Here is a 26,404-nt window from a genome sequence, read left to right as displayed (position 1 = left end):
GTGTACCAGATGGGTTTTTACGACAATCAAAATGATTGTTGAGGAAAGACAAAGATACAGCCTGATGGGAAGAGACTAATTACAGATGATATTAGGCTCATTTGGCTGGAAATGTTTTTAATTTCTAACGGCGTTCTTCAAGATGTCCTGAGGAGATACGAGGACGTTTTTCACAAGGAACTGGGTAGGATCAGAGGCTTCAGAGCCAAAATCTATGTCAATCCAGATTTGGCACCCAAGTTCTCCGGACCAGTACCATATGCCCTGCATCAGAAGGTTGAAACTGAGACTAGAAGAACTAGGCATAATCAGACCAGTTCAGTTCTACGAGTGGGCGACATGCATAATACCTATTCTCAAACCGGATTGTTCACTAAGAATTTGTGAGTCTACAGACTAACAATAAATCAGGCTCAGTAACAGAAAATGCTGGACAATCTCAGCAGGTCTGACAGCGTCTGTGGAGAAATAACGGGTCTAACGTTTCGAGTCTGGATGACTCTTTACCATGCTGCCTAGGTGGATAATTCCCTGGATCAAGACCCTCTACGGCAAGTTGGTGGAGGGCCTTACCTACTCAAAATTGGATCTCAGCCATGTATGCCTGCAATTAGAATTGGACGAAGAGGTTTGCAACAATAAACACCCACAAGGGCCTTTCAGTACACAAGACTGCCATTTGGCATCACTTCAACATGCGCTGTTTTCCAGCATACAATGGAAAATCTCCTCCAAGGTGATGGTCCAACTCAACAACGTCTGGTCATCAGTACCACCCCTGAGAGCATGTGTCTGGCCTGGAGGAAGTATTAAGTAGATTTCAGAACGTGGGGGCCCACCTCAACCGTGAAAAATGTACTTTCCAGGCTTCAGAAGTGAAGTATCTAGGATTTTGTGTTGATGCGACAGGATTGCTTCCCCTGTAAGAGAACGTCAAGGCTCTACGTGAAGTCTCAGCACACAAAGCATCAGTGAGCTCAAATTTTTCCTTAGTGTGGTAAATTATTATGGAAAATTAATTTCATATTTAGCCTCAACATTGGCACCGTTATTCCAGCTACTAAATCATAGAATTTACAGTGTAGAAGGAGGCCATTCGGCCCATTGAGTCTGCACCGGCCGTTACAAAGAGCACCCTACTGAAGCCCATGTATCTACCCTATCCCAGTAACCCCCACTTAACATTTTTCAGACACTAAGGGCAATTTAGCATGGCCAATCTACCTAACCCGCACATCTTTGGACTGTGGGAGGAAACCGGAGCACCCGGAGTAAACCCACGCAGACACGGGTAGAACGTGCAGACTCCGCACAGTGACCCAGCCGGGAATCGAACCTGGGACCCTGGAGCTGTGAAGTAACTGTGCTAACCACTATGCTACCGTGTTGCCCACAAGAAGCATCTGGAGGGAGTCCCAAGAGGAAGCTTCATGAGTGTGTCAGTGCAGACTCGATGGGCCGAAGGGCCTCTTCTGTGCTGTATTATTCTGTGTTCTGATTCTGTGAATCTGAGTGGTGAAGAAAGCTTTACAGTCCTCGAACCGCTTGGTTCACTTCGACTCTGGGAAACGATCGGGCTCGCACGTGATGCGCCCCCTTACAGTATAGGGGCAGTATTTTCACACAAGATGGGAGATGGCTCTGGGCACCCTATTGCCTTTGCCTTGAGGACCCTTTCAGAAGAGAATGGAACAATGCCCAGATCGAGAAGGAGGGCTTAGCAATTATAAACAGTGTGGAGAAATTTCAACAATATGTATATGGGTGGCAAGTTGTCATCGTGACCGACCATTACTTGCACCTTTAAGGGAAGACAAGCCCATACCACCAATAGACTTGGCTAGGGCGCAGCATAGCGTCTTGCTGCTGGCGGCCTACGATTATGTTTACAGCACCGGCCCAGCATGCAGATTGCCCATGCAGATCCATTAAGCCAACTTCCCCTGTCGAAGAGTATTCTGCCGCCACCAGTACCCCAGGCGATAGTATTAGCTTTGAGCTTCCTGGATACTCTGCCAGTTTCTACCGGATGCATTCATAAGTGGGCCCAGAGGGTAGCATGGTGGCGCAATTGTTATCACTGCTGCCTCACGGCGCCGAGGTCCCAAATTCGATCCCGGCTCTGGTCACTGTCCGTGTGGAGTTTGCACATTCTCCCCGTGTTTGCATGGGTTTTGTCCCCACAACCCAAAGATGTGCAAGGTCTTTGGCCACACTAAATTGCCCCTTAATTGGAAAAAACAATAATTTTAAAAAACTATCTGAAGTGAAGAGAATGATACAGACCAGGTGGCATTATGAGAAACCTGAGCAATTAAGGCCCTATTTTACCCATCAGGATTAGTTCACCTGCGAGGATGATGTGATCTTGTTGGGATCAGGAGTAGTCGTTTCAGCTATGAAGCCCTCTTGGCAGAGCTGCATAGCGCCCACTCAGGGCAGACAAAGATGAAGATGATGGTACGCAGCTCCTTCTAGTGATCAGGCATAGATCGAGCCATTGAAGAATTGATACAACAGTGCCATCCTTGTCAAGCACAGCAGCACCTGCCTTCGCCGGCCACTCTCCACCCTTGGGAATGGCCAGATCACCCATGGACCTGGGACAATGTTGACTACACGAGGCCCTTTATTGACAGGATGTTTTTCGTTTTGGTGGATGCCTATATGTGAGATGGGGACCACCACCGCGGCTGCCCCAGTAGATGCCTTGCGCCATGTTTTCACTATTCATAGATTTTCGTAATCCCATCGTGTCAGACAATGGCACCCCTTTTACAGGCGATGACTTCTAGGTTTTCATGCAAGCCAATGACATGCGACACACGAGGACAGCCCCGATGGTTTAGCTGGGAGGGCCATTCAGACCTTCAAGAAAACATTGTGCAAACAGTCTGACAAACCAATTCGCCAGCATTTTGCCCATTTCTTTTGTTGTATAATTCAACACCCCACATCACCACGGGGCTCACACCCGCTAAACTTATCATGGGCCGTCGCCTGAGAACCCAGCTGGATCTCATGTTTCTTAATTTGTCTGAGAGGATGGAGACACATCAGGCATCCCAGAGATGTCAAAGGTCTGCGCAGAAAGTGAACAGGTCTTTCCAGGTAGGAGACCTGGTTTTGATTTATAAACTTGCTCAGGGCTGCCTTAGGATTGTGGCCCAGTCAGGGGTCAGACTGTCAAAATATACATCAACCAATTGAGGAGTTGAGGGAGGAGTGACAACCCGCAATTTGGAGCCAACAAGCTCTACCAGTAATATAGACACCCCTGTCAATTTATCTGGCCAAGGGAAGCTGAGGTCTCCTGAATGCACTGGACCAGCTGCACCTGTGAAAATCGGCGAGGCCAGTTCTCCTGTCGTTGAGGCAGTGCCTCCTGAAGTGTTACCGGCTGCTGACAACTTGATTACCTTGAAGGGTGCCGAGTCTGTGGGAGGGCTGGTGAGATCTGGGTGGACGCAGAGGTCGCCAGACCGATTGACTTTTCATGCACTCTCTTTCCCCTGTTGTCTTTTGTAATGTTAGTAAATTCTGAATTTTTTTTTTTTAAATAATATTTTATTGAAAATTTTTGGTCAACCAACACAGTACATTGTGCATCCTTTACACAACATTGTAACAATACAGATAATAATGACCTTTTTAAATTTAAACAAAAACAACAACAAATAAATAAATATTAAATAACAAAAAATAAAAACTAGCCCTAATTGACAACTGCCTTGTCTCAGGCCACACACCACCACCCCCATCCCCCCCCCCCCCCCCCCCCCCCCCGCAAGTCCTGGGCCGCTGCTGCTGCCTTCTTTGTTCTCCCCTATCTATCTTTCCGCAAGATATTCGACGAACGGTTGCCACCGCCTAGTAAACCCTTGAGCCGACCCCCTTAGGACGAACTTAATCCGCTCTAACTTAATGAACCCCGCCATATCATTTATCCAGGTCTCCACCCCCGGGGGCTTGGCTTCTTTCCACATTAGCAATATTCTGCGCCGGGCTACTAGGGACGCAAAGGCCAAAACATCGGCCTCTTTCGCCTCCTGCACTCCCGGCTCTTGTGCAACCCCAAATATAGCCAACCCCCAGCTTGGTTCGACCCGGACTCCTACTACTTTCGAAAGCACCTTTGTCACCCCCATCCAAAACCCCTGTAGTGCCGGGCATGACCAAAACATATGGGTATGATTCGCTGGGCTTCTCGAGCACCTCGCACACCTATCCTCCACCCCAAAAAATTTACTGAGCCGTGTTCCAGTCATATGTGCCCTGTGTAATACCTTAAACTGAATCAGGCTTAGCCTGGCGCACGAGGACGACGAGTTTACCCTGTTTAGGGCATCTGCCCACATCCCCTCCTCAATCTCCTCCCCTAGCTCTTCTTCCCATTTCCCTTTTAGTTCGTCCATCATAGTCTCCCCTTCGTCTCTCATTTCCCTATATATATCCGACACCTTACCGTCCCCCACCCATTTCTTTGAGATGACTCTGTCCTGCACCTCTTGTGTCGGGAGCTGCGGGAATTCCCTCACCTGTTGCCTCGCAAAAGCCCTCAATTGCATGTACCTGAATGCATTCCCTTGGGGCAACCCATATTTCTCGGTCAGCGCTCCCAGACTCGCAAACTTCCCATCCACAAATAGATCTTTCAATTGCGTTATACCTGCTCTTTGCCACATTCCATATCCCCCATCCATTCCCCCCGGGGCAAACCTATGGTTGTTTCTTATCGGGGACCCCCCCAGTGCTCCGGTCTTTCCCCTATGTCGTCTCCACTGTCCCCAAATCTTCAGTGTAGCTACCACCACTGGACTCGTGGTATAGTTCCTTGGTGAGAATGGCAATGGGGCTGTCACCATAGCCTGCAGGCTGGTCCCCCTACAGGACGCCCTCTCTAATCTCTTCCACGCCGCTCCTTCCTCCTCTCCCATCCACTTACTCACCATTGAAATATTAGCGGCCCAATAATACTCACTTAGGCTCGGTAGTGCCAGCCCCCCCCTATCCCTACTACGCTGTAAGAATCCCTTCCTCACTCTCGGAGTCTTCCCGGCCCAAACAAAACCCATGATACTCTTTTCTATCCTTTTGAAAAAAGCCTTCGTGATCACCACCGGGAGACACTGAAACACAAAGAGGAATCTCGGGAGGACCACCATCTTAACTGCCTGCACCCTCCCTGCCATTGACAATGCTACCATATCCCATCTCTTGAAATCTTCCTCCATCTGTTCCACCAACCGCGTCAAATTTAGCCTGTGCAATGTGCCCCAATTCTTAGCTATCTGGATCCCCAGGTAACGAAAGTCTCTTGTTACCTTCCTCAACGGTAGGTCTTCTATTTCTCTACTCTGCTCCCCTGGATGCACCACAAACAGCTCACTCTTCCCCATGTTCAATTTATACCCTGAAAAATCCCCAAACTCCCCAAGTATCCGCATTATTTCTGGCATCCCCTCCGCTGGATCCGCCACATATAGTAGCAGATCATCCGCATATAAAGATACCCGGTGTTCTTCTCCTCCCCTAAGTATTCCCCTCCATCCCTTGGAACCTCTCAGCGCTATCGCCAGGGGCTCAATCGCCAGTGCAAACAGTAATGGGGACAGAGGACATCCCTGCCTTGTCCCTCTATGGAGCCGAAAATATGCCGATCCCCGTCCATTCGTGACCACACTCGCCACTGGGGCCCTATACAACAGCTGCACCCATCTAACATACCCCTCTCCGAACCCAAATCTCCTCAACACCTCCCACAGATAATCCCACTCCACTCTATCAAATGCTTTCTCGGCATCCATCGCCACTACTATCTCCGTTTCACCCTCTGGTGGGGCCATCATCATTACCCCTAACAACCTCCGTATGTTCGTGTTCAGCTGTCTCCCCTTCACAAACCCAGTTTGGTCCTCATGAACCACCCCCGGGACACATTCCTCTATTCTCATTGCCATTACCTTGGCCAAGACCTTGGCTTCTACATTGAGGAGGGAGATTGGTCTGTAGGACCCGCATTGTAGCGGATCCTTTTCCTTCTTTAAAAGAAGCGATATCGTTGCTTCTGACATAGTCGGGGGCAGTTGTCCCCTTTCCTTTGCCTCGTTAAAGGTCCTCGTCAGTAGGGGGGCGAGCAAGTCCAAATATTTTCTGTAAAATTCAACTGGGAATCCGTCCGGTCCCGGGGCCTTTCCCGTCTGCATGTTCCTAATTCCTTTCACCACTTCTTCTACCGTGATCTGTGCTCCCAATCCCATCCTTTCCTGCTCTTCCACCTTGGGAATTTCCAGCCGATCCAAAAACTCCATCATTCTCTCCCATCCGGGGGTTGAGCTTCATACAATTTTTTATAAAATGTCTTAAACACTTCATTCACTCTCTCCGCTCCCCGCTCCGTCTCTCCATCTTCGTCTCTCACCCCCCCTATTTCCCTCGCTGCTCCCCTTTTCCTCAATTGGTGTGCCAGCAATCTGCTCGCCTTCTCTCCATATTCATACTGTGCACCCTGCGCCTTCCTCCATTGTGCCTCTGCAGTGCCTGTGGTCAGCAAGTCAAATTCCACATGCAGCCTTTGCCTTTCCCTATACAGTCCCTCCTCCGGTGCTTCCGCATACTGTCTGTCCACCCTCAAAAGTTCTTGCAACAACCGCTCCCGTTCCTTACTTTCCTGCTTCCCTTTATGTGTCCTTATTGATATCAGCTCCCCCCTAACCACCGCCTTCAACGCCTCCCAGACCACTCCCACCTGAACCTCCCCATTGTCATTGAGTTCCAAGTACTTTTCAATGCATCCCCTCACCCTTAAGCACACCCCCTCATCCGCCATTAGTCCCATGTCCATTCTCCAGGGTGGACGCCCTCTTGTTTCCTCCCCTATCTCCAAGTCTGCCCAGTGTGGGGCATGATCCGAAATGGCTATAGCCGTATATTCCGTTCCCCTCACCCTCGGGATCAATGCCCTACCCAACACAAAAAAGTCTATGCGTGAATAGACTTTATGGACATAGGAAAAAAACGAGAACTCCTTACTCCTAGGTCTACTGAATCTCCACGGGTCCACCCCTCCCATCTGCTCCATAAAATCCTTAAGCACCTTGGCTGCTGCCGGCCTCCTACCAGTCCTGGACTTCGACCTATCCAGCCTTGGTTCCAACACCGTGTTAAAGTCTCCCCCCATTATCAGCTTTCCGGTCTCTAGGTCTGGGATGCGTCCTAGCATTCGCCTCATAAAATTGGCATCGTCCCAATTCGGGGCATACACGTTTACCAACACCACCATCTCTCCCTGTAATTTGCCACTCACCATCACGTATCTGCCCCCGTTATCCGCCACTATAGTCTTTGCCTCGAACATTACCCGCTTCCCCACTAATATAGCCACCCCCCTGTTTTTCGCATCCAGCCCCGAATGGAACACCTGCCCTACCCATCCTTTGCGCAACCTAACCTGATCTATCAGTTTCAGGTGCGTTTCCTGTAACATGGCCACATCTGCTTTAAGTTTCTTAAGGTGTGCGAGTACTCGTGCCCTCTTTATCGGCCCGTTAAGCCCCCTCACGTTCCACGTGATCAGCCGAGTTGGGGGTCTTCCCACCCCCCCCCCCTTGCCGGTTAGCCATCATCTTTTTCCAGCTTCTCGCCCAGTTCCCACGCAGCTATATTTCTCCCAGACGGTGCCCCCCCGCCCATCCTTTCCCGTACCCACTCCCCCCTTTCCCCAGCAGCAGCAACCCAGTAATTCCCCCCTCCCCCCCCCCCCCCCCCCCCCCCCCCGCTAGACCCCCCGCTAGCGTAATTACTCCCCCCATGTTGCTCCCAGAAGTCAGCAAACTCTGGCTGACCTCGGCTTCCCCCCGTGATCACGGCTCGCCCCGTGCGGCGCCCCCTCCTTCCTGCTTCTCTATTCCCGCCATAATTATCATAGCGCGGGAACCAAGCCCGCGCCTCTCCCTCGGCCCCGCCTCCCATGGCCAACGCCCCATCTCCTCTCCCTCCCCACCTCCCCCCATCACCACCTGTGGGAGAAAGAAAAGTTACCATACCGCAGGATTAATCATACAATCCCTCTTCGCCCCCCCCCCCCCACTCGTCCCACCACTTTGTCCAAACGTTCATTTTCGTAGTCCAATCATTCCAATTTTTCTTCTACAATAAAAGTCCACGCTTCATCCGCCGTCTCAAAGTAGTGGTGCCTCCCTTGATATGTGACCCACAGTCTTGCCGGTTGCAGCATTCCAAACTTTATCTTTTTTTTGTGAAGTACCGCTTTGGCCCGATTAAAGCTCGCCCTCCTTCTCGCCACCTCCGCACTCTAATCTTGATAGACGCGGATCACCGCGTTCTCCCATTTACTACACCGAGTTTTCTTCGCTCATCTAAGGACCATTTCTCTATCCTTAAAACGGAGAAATCTCACCACTATGGCTCTGGGAGCTTCTCCTGCTCTCGATCCTCGCACCATAACTCGGTATGCTCCCTCCACCTCCAACGGACCCGTCGGGGCCTCCACTCCCATTAACGAGTGCAGCATCGTGCTCACATATGCCCCGACGTCCGCCCCCTCCACACCTTCAGGAAGGCCAAGAATCCTCAAGTTGTTCCTCCTTGCGTTATTTTCCAGTGCCTCCAACCTCTCCACAGATCGTTTCTGGTGTGCCTCCTGTATCTCCGACTTCACCACCAGGCCCTGTATATCGTTTTCATTCTCTGCTGCTTTCGCCTTCACGACCCGAAGCTCCTGCTCCTGGGTCTTTTGTTCCTCTTTCAGCCCTTCAATCGCCTGTAATATCGGGGCCAACAACTCTTTCTTCATTTCCTTTTTTATCTCCTCCACGCAGCGTTTCAAAAACTCTTGTTGTTCAGGGCCCCATATGAAACTGCCACCTTCCGACGCCATCTTGGTTTCTGCTTGCCTTCCTTGCCGTTGTTCCAAAGGATCCGCTGCAATCCGGCCACTTTCCTCTCCTTTTTCCACCCGTGTCCAGGGGGAACACCCTTCTGGTTTACCGCACGGTGTTTTCAGCCGTTAAAATTGCCGTTGGGGCTCCTATCAAGAGCCCAAAAGTCCGTTTCACAGGGAGCTGCCGAAACGTGCGACTCAGCTGGTCATCGCCGCACCCGGAAGTCCTGAATTTTTTTTTTTTATACGTTGACTTAAAAGGGAAGGGATGTGGTAGTGTGGTCCCTTTAAGGGGGCGGGCCTGACTGACTGGCTTGGGATGAGTTGGGAGCACGCAAACCAGAGGGAGTTTGCATGGGGCCTTGGGAGCACGACCCCGGAGCCGAAGTGTTCTTCTGTGCCTGTTACTTATCTGTCTTTGCCTTTCATCAACAAACCCCATGTTAACTACTGGAAGCCTTTAGTGTACGCCTCGAGCCATCACACCCTCCAAACAACACACCATCCTGACTTGGAACTATGACGCCGTTCCTTCACTGCCACTGGGACAAAATTCTGGAACTCCGGGGACTTCCGGTGGCGGCCATGGAGTGAGTGGTCGCATATTTGGCAGCTCTCACTCGTGGTGGTCTTTTTGTGGCCTTTACACCGGTTTGCTGCAGGAATTTTGTAGGAAAAAGGTGCAGAAGTGAGAGCAGGAGAGAGTGACCGCGAGTTTATGGATCTGCGGTCCAGAAATGCCCGGGAAAAAGTAAACTACTTGGTTGAAGCGAGTGTGGTGCGGACAAGCACGTGGAGATGGACGGGCTGGGTCTGGCCTCATCAGCTCAGTGGTCGATGGACCAGTTGGTGACCTTCTTAAATGAGAAGTTCACCCAACAGCGGAAGGAAAGTGCGGAGGACCTGGCCCGGGCGGTGGACTCGATCAAGGCTGTGGTTGACTGCGTTGAGTCGAGACTGGCAGCCCAGGGACAGGCGATCCAGAAGTTGGAGGAACATAGAGCACAGAACATAGAACATACGGTGCAGAAGGAGGCAATTCGGCCCATCGAGTCTGCACTGACCCACTTAAGCCCTCACTTCCACCCTATCCCCGTAACCCAATAACCCCTCCTAACCTTTCTGGACACTAAGGGCAATTTAGTATGGCCAATCGACCTAACCTGCACATCTTTGGACTGTGGGAGGAAACCGGAGCACCCGGAGGAAATCCACGCAGCCACGGGGAGAACGTGCAGACTCCGCACAGACAGTGACCCAGCGGGGAATCGAACTTGGGACCCTGGCGCTGTGAAGCCACTTGTGCTACTGTACTGCCCGAGCATGCGGGGAAGCAGGAGGAACAGTCCACCTCAATGGCAGCAGTGATTGGGCTGATGCATGACCAGCAGAAACGACTGCTGGAGAAAGTGGAGGACCTGGAGAACCGTTCTCGGAGGCAGAACATCCAAATCGTGGGGCTGCCAGAGGGAATCAAAGGATCGGATGCGGGTGCAGATGTTGTGAAGATGCTGGAGAAACTGCTTCGGGAAGGTGCGTTTGACCAGCCGTTGGCGGTGGATCGGGCTCACAGGGCACTGATGCGCAAACCCTAGGGGGGGTGAGCCGCCGAGTGCCATAGTGGTACGATTGCATCAATTCCTGGACAAGGAACGCATCATGAGGTGGGCCAGGCAGATGAGGCGATGCACTTGGGAAGACTTTGAGATTCGGGTGTACCAAGACCTGGGAGCAGAGGTTTCGAAGAAGAGGGCGAGTTTTAATCAGGTCAAGTCGGCCCTGTACAAGAAGGACGTAAAGTTTGGACTACTGTACCCGCCTATGGGTGAGCTATGGGGGCCAGGAGTTGTACTTTGGCTCGGCGGAGGAAGCAGTGGACTTAATGAAGGAGAATGGACTGGCAGGAGAAGGAGGTCCTTGAACATTGATTGAGGAGAGCTGAACTATGTTGTGAAAAACTTTGGGTTTATGTTGTTGGGATTTCTTTCATTTTTTTCCCGTTCTTCGGTCCTGTTTGGGGTTAAGTTGGTTTGCAGTGCTTTGTTAAGGGATGAAGGGGGTCTCTGTGTTTGGACCTTGGGAGGGATTGTTTATTTGTTTTAACTTCTTGCCTTTGTTTTGACTGTTTGCACTAAGACCCGGGGAGGGGAATCAGTTGCGGGGTAGGCGCCATGGGCGGGGGCTGCTAGTCTAGCTGGGCGGGCTAGTTCATGGAAGCAAAGTGGGGGGATGAACTGAAGATCAATGTGAGGGGGGGATGGGAAGGAGCGTGGGAGTGGGGCAGGTTGGGCAGGGGGTGAGGATTATACTGCTGATGGGGAAGGGACTTTCAAAGTGGAGGGGGAGGAGGGTTGATGATGGTAGTTGCCCAAGGGCAGGCCAGGGGAGGTGCGGGACATGGGCCGCAGACTGGCCGAGGCGAGGTTTGGGTTGATGGGGAGGGGGCCGGGGTGCCACCCGACCAGGCTGGTCACGAGGAACGTGTGGGGACTGAATGGGCCAGTCAAAAGGGCCTGTATGTTCGCGCACATGAGGCAACTGAAGGCGGATGTGGCCATATTGCAGGAGACACATCTGAAGGTGGGGGATCAGATTAGATGAAGGAAGGGATGGGTTGGACAGGTGTTCCATTCGATGTTGGACTTTAAAACGAGGGGGTGGCGATCTTGGTTAATAAGCGGGTGGCATTCGAGGTGGGGAATATAGAAGTGGATCCGGGGGGTAGATATGTTATGGTTAGTGGGAAGCTGGAGATATTGGTAAATATATATGCCCTGAACTGGGATGACATTGAGTTTGTTAGGCAGGTACTGGGGAAGATCCCAGACCTATATTCACATCGACTGATTATGGGGGGAGATTTCAATACGGTCCTGGATCCAAGGCTGGACCGGTCGAGTTCTAGGTCTAGTAAGTTATCAGCTATGGAAAGGGAGCTCCGGGGTTTCATGAAGCACATGGGGGGGGGGGGAATCTGTGGAGATTTGGGAGGCCGAGGAATAAGGGGTTTTCATTCTACTCCTTAAGACTGAGCTTAGGAGGAACTTCTTCACCCTAAGGGTTGTGAATCTATGGAATTCCCTGCCCAGTGAAGCAATTGAGGCTCTTTCATTAAATATTTTCAAGATAAAGATAGATAGTTTTTTTAAGAATAAAGGGATTAAGGGTTATGGTGTTCGAGCGGGAAAGTGGAGCTGAGTCCACAAAAGATCAGCCATGATCTCATTGGATGGCGGAGCAGGCTCGAAGGGCCAGATGCCCTACTCCTGCTCCTAATTCTTATGTTCTTACGTTCCCATGTGCATAAGGTGTATTCTCGGATAGACTTCTTTGTGATGGACAAAACGTTGCTGGTTGAGATGGTAGATGCGACTTCCGGATGCGGCTATGCAGAGCTAAGTCGTACATTCGGTAGCTCCCGCTTGGAACGGACTTTTGGGCTCTTTTACAGGGCCCCCACGGCATTTGTTTGACATTTCCCGGTGTGGCAAGAAAACTGCAACATTCCCCTGACAGTATCCCCCAGGAATGTTATGTCTTTTGGCTACCAGACCCGGCAGAAACAGTAAAAGATTTGGCTGCAACAGGATAAACAGGGCCTCTTCCAGCATGCAGGCGGGGGAAGGGCAAGCTTAAAGCTGCAAGCTGACCTGAGGGCCTTTATCAAAGTCGAATTCTAGCAGCAGAGGGAACAACTGTGAAAAGATCTCACCAAGGCCACTGAAGAAGCGGGGACGAGGCTTCCGGTGGCGGTCATGGAGGAGTAGGTCGCGCATTCGGCAGCTCCCGTCTGGAACGGACTCTTAGACAGATTGGGGCAGATTGGTGAAGCGAACACTGCCAAAAGGATTCCCTCTCGAGACTTCCGGTTGCGGCTATGCGGAGCTGGAGGGGCCGGACGTGGGGGCCTATGTGGTCACCATGTTAAACTCGCTGATGGGAGCGGGGTCCTTCCAGGGGCCCCTGGAGCTGGAAGGGGCCCATAGAGTGTTGGCGAGGAGGCCCAAGGCTAATGAGCCTCCGTGGGCGGTGCTGGTGCGGTTCCATCGGTTCGTCGATCGGGAGTGTGTGCTCATGTGGGCCAAGAAGGAGAGGAGCAGCAGGTGGGAGAACGCGGAGGTTCGGATATATCAGGACTGGAGTGCAGAGGTGGCGAAGAGGAGGGCCGGGTACAATCGAGCGAAGGCGGTGCTGCAGAGGAAGGGGGTGAAGTTTGGCATGTTGCAGCCGGCGCGACTGTGGGTTACCTACAAGGACCGGCACCATTATTTTGAGTCTCCGGAGGAGGCGTGGGCCTTTGTTCAGGCCGAGAAGCTGGACACAGACTGAGTGTCGGGATGGGCGATTGGGGACTGCGGTGGATATGTTATGCCTATTTTTGGTTCGGGGGGGTGGGCCTTTGCATTGTTTTGGGTTTCTTTTTCTCTGTGTTTTTCTCTTTCGGGTTGGGGAGGGTGGATGGGGCGGGTTGGGCACTGTTTTGGTTTGTGGCGGGGCCTGGTAGGTGGAGAGCGCGGGATTTTTTCCCGCGCCGAAGACTGGGGGGGGGTGGGGGGGGGGGGCGGGACCGGGGCGGGGAAGCGAGGATTGTTTCCCGCGCTTAGAACGGAGGGGGAGAGCCTGTGAATGGGGAGCGGGAGAGGAGGGTGTGCCACACAATGGGAGGAGTCGAAGGGGAGGTGGGAGTGGCCGGGGTCAGCAGGAGTCAGCTGACTTGCGGAAGTGCAATGGGGGGAGTAAACCAGCTAGGATGGGTCCTAGCCGGGGGTGGGTGGGGGGTAGGTGGGGGGGGAATCGAGTTGCTGCTGCTAAGATCAAGGAGGAGCTGGAGCGAGTGGGGTGGATCGAGACGGGGGTATGCCGCTGTGGGGAACGGGCCGGCTGTGGGGTGCGGGCGCGTGGCTGGCCGAGGAGGGGTCATGGCTAGTCGGCGGGGGAGGGGGGCGGGTAGCCCCCTGATCTGGCTGATAACCTGGAATGTAAGGGGACTGAATGGGCCGGTTAAGCGGGCCCGCATGTTCGCCCACCTGAAGGGCCTCAAGGCGGATGTGGTTATGCTCCAGGAGACACCTGAAGGTGGCAGACCAGGTAAGACTGAGGAAAGGGTGGGTAGGTCAGGTGTTTCACTCGGGGCTAGATGCCAAAAATCGAGGGGTGGCGATCTTGGTGGGAAAGAAGGTGTTATTCGAGGCGTCGGGCATTGTGGCAGATAATGGCGGTAGGTGCATAATGGTAAGTGGTAAGTTGCAGGAAGAGAGGGTGGTACTGGTCAATGTGTATGCTCCGAACTGGGACGATGCGGATTTTATGCGGCGTATGTTGGGTCGGATCCCAGACTTGGAAGTGGGGGGCCTGATAATGGGGGGAGACTTTAACACGGTGTTCGATCCGTCACTGGATCGCTCCAGGTCTAGGACGGGTAGGAAGCCGGCGGCGGCTAGAATGTTATGGGGATTTATGGACCAAATGGGAGGGGTGGACCCTTGGAGATTTGCAAGACAGGGGGCTAGAGAATTTTCATTCTTCTCACATGTCCATAAGGCTTATTCTCGAATCGATTTTTTCATTTTGAGTAGCGCGCTGATAGCAAGAGTAGAGGATACCGAGTAGTCGGCAATAGCCATTTCGGACCACGCCCCGCATTGGGTGGGCTTGGAGATGGGGGAGGAGAGGGGCCAGCGCCCGCTGTGGCGCTTGGAGGTAGGGCTGTTGGCGGACGAGGAGGTGAGCGAGCGGGTCCGAGGAAGTATAGAGAGGTACTTGGAGACCAACGACAACGGGGAGGTCCGAGTGGGGATGGTATGGGAGGCACTGAAGGCGGTGGTGAGGGGAGAGCTGATCTCCATCAGGGCCCACAAGGAGCGGAGGGAGCGGGGGGAGAGGGAGCGGCTGGTGTGGGAGATGGTGAGGGTGACAGGAGGTATGCGGAAGAACCTGAGGACGGATTGTTGAGGAAGAGGCGCAGCCTCCAGGCCGAATTCGATCTGGTGATCACCAGGAAGGCGGAGGTGCAGTGGAGGAAGGCCCAGGGGGCGGTCTACGAGTATGGGGAAAAGGCAAGCCGGATGCTGGCGCATCAGCTTCGGAAGCGGGACGCAGCTAGGGAGATTGGGGGAGTTAAGGACGGGAGGGAGCGTGGTGCTGAGTGGGGTTGGCATCAATAGGGTCTTCAGGGACTTCTACGAGGAATTGTACCGATCCGAGCCCCCACAGGAGGAGGGAGGGATGGGCCGTTTTCTGGACCAATTGAGGTTTCCAGAGGTGGAAGAGGGACTGGTGGCGGGGCTGGGGGCCCCGATTGGGCTGGAGGAGCTGATCAAAGGGGTAGGAAGCATGCAGGCGGGGAAGGCACCGGGACCGGACGGTTTCCCGGTCGAGTTCTATAAAAAATATATGGACCTGTTGGGCCCGCTATTAGTTAGGACCTTGAATGAGGCAAGGGAGGGGGGGGGGCTTTACCCGCGACGATGTCCCGGGCACTGATCTCCTTGATCCTGAAGCGGGACAAGGATCCCCTGCAATGTTTGTCTTACAGACCGATTTCCTTGCTAAATGGAGATGCCAAGGTGCTGGCAAAGGTCTTAGCCACGAGGATTGAGGATTGTGTGCCGCAGATCATCCATGAAGAACAGACGGGGTTTGTGAAGGGGAGACAGTTGAACGCGAATGTGCGGAGGCTTTTGAACATTATCATGATGCCGGCGAGGGAGGGGGAGGCGGAGATAGTGGTGGCAATGGACGCTGAGAAAGCCTTCGATAGGGTAGAGTGGGGGTACCTGTGGGAGGTGCTGAAGAGGTTCGGGTTTGGGGAGGGGTTTGTCAGTTGGGTTAGGCTGTTGTACGAGGTCCCGATGGCGAGTGTGGCCACAAATAGGAGGAGGCCCGAGTACTTTCAGTTGCACCGAGGGACGAGACAGGGGTGTCCCCTGTCCCCCCTGCTCTTCGCACTGGCGATTGAACCCCTGGCTATGGCACTGAGAGAGTCGAGGAACTGGAGGGGGTTGGTGCGGGGTGGGGAGGAGCATAGGGTGTCGCTTTATGCGGACGACCTGCTGCTGTATGTGGCGGACCCGGTGGGAGGAATGCCCGAGGTAATGAGGATCCTTGGGGAATTCAGGGACTTTTCGGGGTTCAAGCTCAATATGGGGAAGAGCGAGCTGTTCGTAGTTCAGCTAGGGGACCAGGAGAGGGGGATTGGCGAGCTCCCACTAAAAAGGGCGGAGAGGAGCTTCAGATATTTGGGGGTCCAGGTGGCCAGGAGCTGGGGGGCCCTGCAAAGGCTTAACTTTACAAGGCTGGTGGAGCAAATGGAGGAGGAGTTCAAGAGGTGGAATGTCCCTGGCGGGTAGGGTGCAGTCAATCAAAATGACGGTGCTCCCAAGGTTTTTGTTCCTGTTCCAGTGCCTCCCCGTGTTTATCCCGAAGGCTTTTTTCAGGCGGGTTAACAGGAGTATAATGGGGTTTGTTTGGGCGCGAGGGACTCCGAGGGTGAGAAGGATGTTCCTGGAGCAGAGTAGAGATAGGGGGGGGCTGGCGCTGCCCAACCTCTGTGGGTACTACCGGGCCGCCAATGCGTCAATGGTGCGCAAGTGGGTTATGGAGGGGGAGGGGGCTGCATGGAAGAGGCTGGAGACGGCGTCCTGTGTGGGTACGAGTCCGGGGGCGCTGGCAACGGCGCCGCTGCCGCTCCCTCCAAGGAGGTATACCACGAGCCCGGTGGTGGTGGCGGCCCTCAAAATTTGGGGGCAGTGGAGGCGGCATAGGGGGGGAGTTAGGGCCTCGGCGTGGACCCCATTACGGGGGAACCACCAGTTCGCCCCAGGAAGAACAGGTGGAGGGTTTTCGGGGTGGCACAGGGCAGGGATACGAAAGTTGGGGGACCTGTTTGTGGACGGGAAGTTTGCGAGCTTGGGTGAGCTGGAGGAGAAGTACGGGCTCCCCCCCGGGGAACACCTTCAGGTACTTACAGGTAAGGGTGTTTGCCAGACGGCAGGTGGTGGAATTCCCACGGCTACTGCCACACACAGTACAGGACAGGGTGCTCTCGGGGGGGTGGGTGGGAGTGGGGAAGATCTCGGAAACTTACCAGGTGATGCAGGAGGAGGAAGAGGCCTCGATGGTGGAGTTGAAAGGTAAGTGGGAGGAGGAGTTGGGAGAGGAGATCAAAGAAGGGACGTGGGCAGATGCCCTAGGGAGGGTGAACTCTTCCTCTTCGTGCGCGAGGCTCAGCCTCATACAGTTTAAGGTGCTGCACAGGGCACACATGACCGGGACAAGGATGAGCAGGTTCTTTGGGGATGAGGACAGGCGTGTTAGGTGCTCAGGGAGCCCAGCAAATCACCCATATGTTCTGGGCATGCCCAGCACTGGAGGAAGGGCGTAGCGAGGACGGTGTCGAGGGTGGTAGGATCCAGGGTCAAACCGGGCTGGGGGCTCGCAATATTTGGGGTGGCAGAGGAGCCGGGAGTGCAGGAGGCGAAAGAGGCCGGAATTCTGGCCTTTGCGTCCCTGGTAGCCCGGCGAAGGATTCTCCTTCAGTGGAAAGATACGAGGCCCCCAAGCGTGGAATCCTGGATCAGTGATATGGCAGGGTTCATTAAATTGGAGAGGGTGAAATTTGCCTTGAGAGGGTCGGTACAAAGGTTCTTTAGGCGGTGGCAACCGTTCTTAGACTTTCTGGCAGAACGATAGACATTGGTCAATGGCAGCAGCAGCGTGGGGGGGGGGGGGTTACTTTATTTTTGTTTATGTTATTTACACTGGAAGGGTCTGAGGGGGTGTATACACCTGTTGTCTTTAGTCGGGGTGTTAATGTTAATTTATTATTTAGGTACGGGGGGGAAGGTGTTTACGGGGTTGCTTTTTTAGATTGTGTTTTGTACTTAACCCTGTTGGGTTCTTTTTTCTTTCTCATTTTATAGAACATAGAACAATACAGCGCAGTACAGGCCCTTCGGCCCACGATGTTGCACCGAAACAAAAGCCATCTAACCTACACTATGCCATTATCATCCATATGTTTATCCAATAAACTTTTAAATGCCCTCAATGTTGGCGAGTTCACTACTGTAGCAGGTAGGGCATTCCACGGCCTCACTACTCTTTGCGTAAAGAACCTACCTCTGACCTCTGTCCTATATCTATTACCCCTCAGTTTAAAGTTATGTCCCCTCGTGCCAGCCATATCCATCCGCGGGAGAAGGCTCTCACTGTCCACCCTATCCAACCCCCTGATCATTTTGTATGCCTCTATTAAGTCTCCTCTTAACCTTCTTCTCTCCAACGAAAACAACCTCAAGTCCGTCAGCCTTTCCTCATAAGATTTTCCCTCCATACCAGGCAACATCCTGGTAAATCTCCTCTGCACCCGCTCCAAAGCCTCCACGTCCTTCCTATAATGCGGTGACCAGAACTGTACGCAATACTCCAAATGCGGCCGTACCAGAGTTCTGTACAGCTGCAACATGACCTCCCGACTCCGGAACTCAATCCCTCTACCAATAAAGGCCAACACTCCATAGGCCTTCTTCACAACCCTATCAACCTGGGTGGCAACTTTCAGGGATCTATGTACATGGACACCTAGACCCCTCTGCTCAGCCACACTTTCAAGAACTTTACCATTAGCCAAATATTCCGCATTCCTGTTATTCCTTCCAAATTATTTTGTTATTGATATTGTATGAAAACCTTTAATAAAAATTATTTTTTTAAAAAGAGATGGTAGATGCTAAATATTCAGCAATTGTGGTTTCAGACCACGTCCCGCACTGGGTGGATTTGCAAGTTAGCAAGGTAAAGGCCCAGCGCCCGCAATAGAGGTTGGATGTGGGGCTGTTAGCGGAGGAGGAGGTATGTGAGCGGGTGAGGGAGGCCATTCAGGGATATCATAGAATTTACAGTGCAGAAGGAGGCCATTCGGCCCATCGAGTCTGCACCGGCTCTTGGAAAGAGCACCCTACCCAAGGTCCACACCTCCACCCTATCCCCATAACCCAGTAACCCCACCCTACACTAAGGGCAATTTTGGACACTATGGGCAATTTAGCATGGCCAATCCACCTAACCCGCACGTCTTTGGACTGTGGGAGGAACTCGGAGCACCCGGAGGAAACCCACGCACACACGGGGAGGATGTGCAGACTCCGCACAGTCAGTGACCCAAGCTGGAATCGAACCTGGGACCCTGGAGCTGTGAAGCATTTGTGCTATCCACAATGCTACCGTGCTGCCCTATGTAGGTATTTATTATACGGATGAAGTTTCGGCAGGGGGGGTTTGGGAGGCACTAAAGGGGATTATTAGGGGGAATTCATCTCAATTCGGGCCCATAAGGAGAAGGCTGAGCGGGCGGGCTGGACAGATTGGTAGGCAAAATTTTACAGGTGGTTAGGAGGTATGCAGAGACTCCGGATGACGGGCTTTTGAAGGAGCGTCAGAGACTGCAGCTGGTATTTGGGCTCCTGTCCACAGGTAAGGTGGAGGGACAGCTGAGGAGTATAAAGGGGGCGGTGTATGAATATGGGGGAAAAGCCAGCAGGATGCTGGCGCACCAGCTGAGGAAAGAGGAGACGGCGAGAGAGATTGGGAAAGTGAGAGATACAGGGGGGGAAGGTGGTTTTGGATCCGGCAGGGGTAAATTATGTGTTTCGCGAGTTTTATAGTAAATTGTATAAATCGGAACCCCCAGGGTATGAAGCAATTTCTGGGAGGGATGGAGTTCCCGAGGATAGACAAGGAGTTGGTGGAGGATTTGGGAGCCCCAATTGGGTTTGGGGAGGTTATAGGCGGATTGGGGGCGATGCAATCGGGTAAGGCCCCGGGACCTGACGGATACCCGGTTGAGTTTTATAAAAAGTTTTCCGGGCTGTTGGGGTCGCTCCTGGTAAAGGCTTTTAATGAGTCAAGGGAGCTCGGAGTGCTCCCCCCAACGTTATCGCAGGCAGCAATTTCCCTTGTTTTGAAGCGGGATAAGGATCCGGAGTGCTGTGGCTCGTATAGGCCAATCTTCCTGTTAAATGTAGATGTGAAATTGCTGGCAAAGATCTTGGCCACACGCATAGAGGATTGTGTTCCGGGGACAAGACGGGATTTGTGAAGGGACAACACCTGACGTCCAACATTAGGCGGCTCCTAAATGTAATAATGATGCCTGCGGAGGGGTGCGAGGTCGAGGTGGTGGTGGCCATTGATGCAGAAAAGGCCTTTGATTGAGTGGAGTGGAAGTACTTGTGGGATGTTCTGGGAAGGTTTGGGTTTGGGCAGGGATTTGTGGCTTGTGTCCAGTGGCGAATGTAAGGACAAAACAGGTTTGATCAGAATATTTTAGTCTGTGCCGGGGGACGAGACTCTCCCCACTATTGTTTGCCCTGGCCATAGAGCCTTTGGCAATGGTGCTGAGAGCATTGAACATTTGGCGGGGGATAGTGAGAGAAGGTGGCGGAACTTGAGGTCTCGCTCTATCCGGATGACTTGCTCCTTTATATAACAGACCTGTTGGGGGAATTGCAGGAATTATAGGGAAACGGAAGGAATTTGGTCGGTTCTCCGGTTACAAACTGAGTATGGGCAAGAGTGAGGTTTTTGCGATCCAGGCAAGGGAGCAGGAGAAGAGACTGAGGGAGATGATGTTCAAAGTGGTGGGAGGGAAGTTTAGGTACCTGGGGATTCAAGTGGCAAGGGACTGGGGTCAGCTTCAGAAACTAAATTTATGTTTAGTACGATTGCAGTTCGTATGAAATTGAAGATTGAAGATTGGCCTATACGAGCCACAGCTCTCCGGATCCTTATCCCGCTTCAAAACAAGGGAAATCGCTGCCTGCGATAACATTTGGGCAGGTAGATTGAGCAAAATGAAAGGGCACTTCCATAGGTGGGATGTGCTCCGGCTGTCACTGGCAGGGAGGGTACAGACTGAAAATGATAGTCCTTCCAAGATTGATGTTCGTGTTTCAGTGTCTTCCAATCTTCAGCCCCAAGGCATTTGTTAGGAAGTTGAATGCGGCGATCTCACCCCAAAGGTGAAGAAGGCCCTTCTTGGGGCGCGGGGAGGGGGCTTGGCTCTTCCAAACTTTATTAATTTACTACTGGCCGGCTAATATATTGATGGTTAGGAAATGGGTAGAGGGGTCGGAGTCGGTGTGGGAGTGAGTGGAGGCAGCATCTTGCAAGGGCACGAGTTTAAAGGCTCTGTTAACGGCACCTCTGCCATTCTCGCCGGTGCAGTACTCCCACAGTGGTAGTGGCAGCCCATGAGACTGGAGGGGGCGTCATTGTGGTCATCCATCTGTGCTAACCACCGGTTTGCTCCGGGGGGTTGGATGGGGGCTTCAGGAGGTGGCAGCGGGCAGCGGTAGAGAGATTTGGGGACCTTTTCATTGAGGCGAGTTTCCCAAGCCTGGAGGAGCTAGAGGAGGAGTTTGAATTACCGGGTGGGAATGGGTTCCGGTATCTGCAGGTACGGGATTTTGTCCGGAGGCAGGTCCCAAGCTTTCCTAGCCTCCCACTAAGGGGACTACAGGATAAGATGTTGTCTAAAACGGGGAGGGGAGGGTCTCGGAAATATATAATATTTTTTGAGGAGGTGGAGGACAGGTATGGGCAGTCTGGGGGAAGTCCTGCGAATCATGTACATATGTTTTGGGCATGTCCGATGCTGAGGGGATTCTGGTAGGGATTTTCAGATGTCATTTCAGAGATCCTGGAAGGGAGGGTGACTCCGAGTCCAGAGGTGGCAATATTTGGAGTGTCGGAAGATCCGGGAGCCCAGGGGGGTAGAGGGGCCGACGTTTTGGCCTGGTGGCCTGGAGAATAATTTTGCTAGGATGGAGGAACTCTTAGTCTCCAAAGTCGAGGGTGTGGTCTCTGACATGGCAGAGTTTCTTCGGCTAGAGAAAATTAAGTTCACCTTAAGGGGTTCGTTACAGGGGTTCGCTCAGAGGTGGCAGCCGTTCATTGACTTCTTTAAGGAAAATGGACCATCAGCAGGGGGCGGGGGAAGTGATGATTAAGTGATGAATCTAATGTATGGGTAGTAGTTAGGGTTTAGGGCTGGCGGAGTCGGGTGTGTTTTTGCATGCGTTGAATCTCTGTTGTTTAAAATGTTAAAATTATAAATGCCTCAATAAAATATTTTCTGAAACAAAAATTCTGGAACTCCCTCCCGAACAGTCCTTTTGGTGTACCTACATCACATGGACTGCAGCGGTTCAAGAACGTAACTCTCCACCACCTTCTCAAAGGCAATTAGGGAAGGGCAATAAATGCCGGCCCAGCCAAAAATGTTCACATCCTATGAATGGATAAAAAAACTTGAAAGAGGACACAGATTTAAAGTGTTTGGCAAAGTTCCCAGAGGAAAGAATCCAGTGAATTATATTTTAGCAGTGGGCTCGGTGGTCTAGGGGTATGATTCTTGCTTGGGGATTTTCAGTCAATGAGCATGCTAGAGGTTTTGGGGTCAAGTCACAGACGAGCCCATTACGCCTAGTCAAACATTGCAAGATATTCACTTATCTCTATTCACTAATTCAGGTGACTCCATGATTCTGATTCAGGCAGCTGTCTGCCTGTTTCATTTCAGGGGTAACATGGTAGCATAGTGGTTAGTATAGTTGCTTCATAGCTCCAGGTGCCCAGGTTCGATTCCCGGCTTGGGTCACTGTCTGTGCGGAGTCTATACGTTCTCCCCGTGTCTGCGTGTGTTTCCCCCGGGTGCTCTGGTCTCCTTCCACAGACCAAAGATGTGCAGGTTAGGTGGATTGGCCTTGATAAATTGCCCTTAGTGTCCAAAAACGTTGGGTGAGGTTACTGGGTTATGGGGATAGGGTGGAGATGTGTGCTTGGGTGTGTGCTCTTTCCAAGGCCCGGTGCAGAGTCGATGGGCCGGATGGCTTCCTGCACTGTAAATTCAAAATGTGGCGATGCCGGTTCAACTTCTTCACAGCCTTCAACAAATGTGGAGATGCCGGTTCAACTTCTTCACAGCCTTCAACACGTCATTGATGACGATGAACATCTTGCCAAGGTCATCCCCACACCCCCACTACTTGCCTTCAAACAACCGCACAACCTCAAACGAACCATTGTTTGCAGCAAACTACCCAGTCTTCAGAACAGTGACCACGACACCACACAACCCTGTCATGGCAATCTCTGCAAGACGTGCCAGATCATCGACATGGATACCACTATTACACGTGAGAACACCACCCACCAGGTACGCGGTACATACTCGTGCGACTCGGCCAACGTTGTCTACCTCATACGCTGCAGGAAAGGATGTCCCGAAGCGTGGTACATTGGCGAGACCATGCAGACGCTGCGACAACGAATGAACGGACATCGCGCAACAATCACCAGGCAGGAATGTTCCCTTCCAGTCGGGGAACACCAGCATTGACTGGGGCATTCAGCCTCTGATCTCCGGGTAAGCGTTCTCCAAGGCGGCCTTCAGGACCCGCGACAACGCAGAATCGCCGAGCAGAAACTTATAGCCAAGTTCCGCACACATGAGTGCGGCCTCAACCGGGACCTGGGATTCATGTCGCATTACATTCATCCCCCACCATCTGGCCTGCAAAATCCTACCAACTGTCCTGGCTTGGTACAATTCACACCTCTTTAACCTGGGGTTACCCCATCTCTGGATCTGTAAAGATTTAATCACCTGCTAATGCTCGCATTCCTAGCATTGTTTGGCATCTTTGAATTTGTCTATATATGTGTTTCTGGAACAGACCTCTTCATTCACCTGAGGAAGGAGCAGCGCTCCGAAAGCTAGTGACATCGAAACAAACCTGTTGGACTTTAACTGGTGTTGTAAGACTTCGTACTGTGTAAATTCAAAGATCTGGAATGTATTGCCTGCAAGAGTGTAAGACCCAGATTTGGTGATTAGAAAGTAATTGGATAAATACTTGAAAAGGAGGGAAGGACTCTGGGAAACTAACCGGGAGCTAGCATTGGCACAGTGGGCCAAATGGCATGTGCTACCTCATTCATGATTCTTCCCTCACCCAACACCAAATAACCCCAATTTTTAACATTTTAATTTACCGAGACTGGACACCTTTTTGGCAGAGAAAGTTTCAGATTTCTGCTTACTTCCTATGTGACGAAGTGCCTCTGACATCACCCCAAAAGGCCTGGCCCTAATTTTAATGTTATATCCTCTTGTTCTGGACTCCCCCACCAGAGAATACAGTTCCTCTGCAACACAAACCTAGGGCAGGATTCTCCCAGCCCGGGGCCGAGCCGGAGAATCCCCACGACCGGCTCGAATCGAGCCATGACGCCATTGGCTCTACGCGGCCGGCCCACCGATTCTCGGCCCGCGATGGGCCGAGCGGCCGTCGTGAAAACGCCGGGTCCCGCTGGCGCCGTTCACACCTGCTCTCAGCCGTCAGGACCTTGGCCTGGAAGGGTCGGGGGGGCGGCTTGTGGGGTGGGAGGGGTATCCGATCCCGGGGGGGGGGGGGGCTCCGATGTGGCCTGGCCCGCGGCAGAGTGTCCACGCCGTCGTAAACGCCATTGCGTTTTACGACGGCGTGAACCGCTCCAGTGCCATTCTGGCCCCCTGTCGGGGCCAGAATTAGTCGTGGGGTCGGCCCGTTCACGCGCCGTAAAACGCGACGGCGTTTATGAGGGCGTAGACACTGTGCCGTGGGATTAGAGAATCCCGCCTCTAGTCTATCCAACCTACTCTCACAGTAACAGCATTTCCATCCAGGTGACTGCAAACCTTCTAATTCCATGGGGTGCAATGGCCAGAACTGAGTGCAGTATTCCAGATGGGATATTTGTTGAGTTCTTTACAGCTGTACCATAACTACAACCCTTTTATTTTCCAGCCTTCCTGAGTTAAAAACTAGATCCTATTATCCCCTTAACTATTTTTCGTATCTGTCCACTAGTCTTTAAGGATTTAGAAACATTGAATTAGAATCTCTGCAATGCAGAAGGAGGCTATTTGGTCCCCTGAGTCTGCACCAACCCTCTGAAGAGCACCCTCGCTAGACCCACTCCCCGCCCTATCCCCATAACACCACTTAACCTGCACATCTTTGCACTGTATGTTTCTGTACTTGGGACCCCTAAATTTCTTTGCCCTTTGCCATTCCCAGCATCTTATTAGCTAGAGAATATTCTGATCTGCTTTTCTCAGATCAGAACCTCATATTTCACCATTTGCCCACGAGCTCTATCAATATCGCATATTCACCTCTAGACCATTTGCCATGCCACCTAACTAATGGGCTAGACAGCTGGTTTATGATGCAGAACAAGGCCAGCAGCGAGGGTTCAATTCCCGTATCAGCTGAGAATTCTGAATTCTCCCTCTGTGTACCCTAACAGGTGCCGGAATGTGGCAACTAGGGGCTTTTCACAGTAACTTCATTGCAGTGTTAATGTAAGCCTACTTGCGACAAGAAAGATTATTATTATTAGTAGTAGTATTATTAGTGACTAGTGTTGCCAGCAAACTTAGATATGGCTCTCTATTCCTTCCTCTCACTGATGCGTCCGTTTGCTTCCGGGTGGGAGTGGATCCTGTCTCGAGGAATTCTCTCCAGTGGTTTCCCTGCCACTGGAGTGGGGCTCACCGGCCTGTGGTTCCCGGGATTGTCCTTGCTGCCCTTCTTGGACAGAGGAGCAGCATTGGCTGTTCTCCGGTCCTCCGGGGCGTCCCCTGGGGACAGCGGGGATCCGGGGATTTCTGTCAGGGCCTCGGCAGTTTCCTCTCCAGCCTCCTTTATTCTGGGGTAGTCTCACAAATTTGATTGAGTTTTTTGAGGGGGTGACCAAGAAGGTAGATGAGGGCAGTGCAGTAGACGTTGTCTACATGGACTTTAGCAAAACCTTTGACAAGGTACCGCATGCTAGAATGTTGCAGAAGGTTAAAGCTCACGGGATCCAGGGTGAGGTTGCCAATTGGATTCAAAACTGGCTGGACGACAGAAGGCAGAGGGTGGTTGTAGAGGGTTGCTTTTCAAACTGGAGGCCTGTGACCAGTGCTGTGCCTCAGGGATCGGTGCTGGGTTCACTGTTATTTGTGATTTATATTAATGATTTGGATGAGAATTTAGGAGGCATGGTTAGTAAGTTTGCAGATGACACCAAGATTGGTGGCACAGTGGATAGTGAAGAAGGTTATCTAGGATTGCAACGGGATCTTGATCAATTAGGCCAGTGGGCCGACAAATGGCAGATGGAGTTTAATTTAGATAAATGTGAGGTGACAGATCAAATCAGGCCAGGACCTACTCAGTTAATGGTATGGCGTTGGGGAGAGTTATAGAACAAAGAGATCTAGGAGTACAGGTTCATAGCTCCTTGAAGGTGGAGTCGCAGGTGGACAGGGTGGTGAAGAAGGCATTCGGCATGCTTGGTTTCATTGGTCAGAACATTGAATACAGGAGTTGGGACGTCTTGTTGAAGTTGTACAAGACATTGGTACGGCCACTCTTGGAATACTGTGTGCAGTTCTGGTCACCCTATTAT

The 26,404-nt window shown here is 52.2% G+C and overlaps 1 protein-coding gene across 5 annotated transcripts in view; it reads left to right on the top strand.

The window, feature by feature from the left end:
• Nucleotides 1-26,404, top strand: part of nr2c2 (nuclear receptor subfamily 2, group C, member 2) — a 618,321-nt gene that overhangs the window by 367,505 nt on the left and 224,412 nt on the right. The window lies entirely within an intron of this gene.

This window comes from Scyliorhinus torazame, chromosome 13, assembly GCF_047496885.1.
Source record: "Scyliorhinus torazame isolate Kashiwa2021f chromosome 13, sScyTor2.1, whole genome shotgun sequence".
NCBI lineage: Eukaryota > Metazoa > Chordata > Chondrichthyes > Carcharhiniformes > Scyliorhinidae > Scyliorhinus > Scyliorhinus torazame.
The sequence above is the reverse complement of the archived record's forward strand: the minus strand, read 5'-3'. Positions and strand labels throughout refer to the sequence as shown.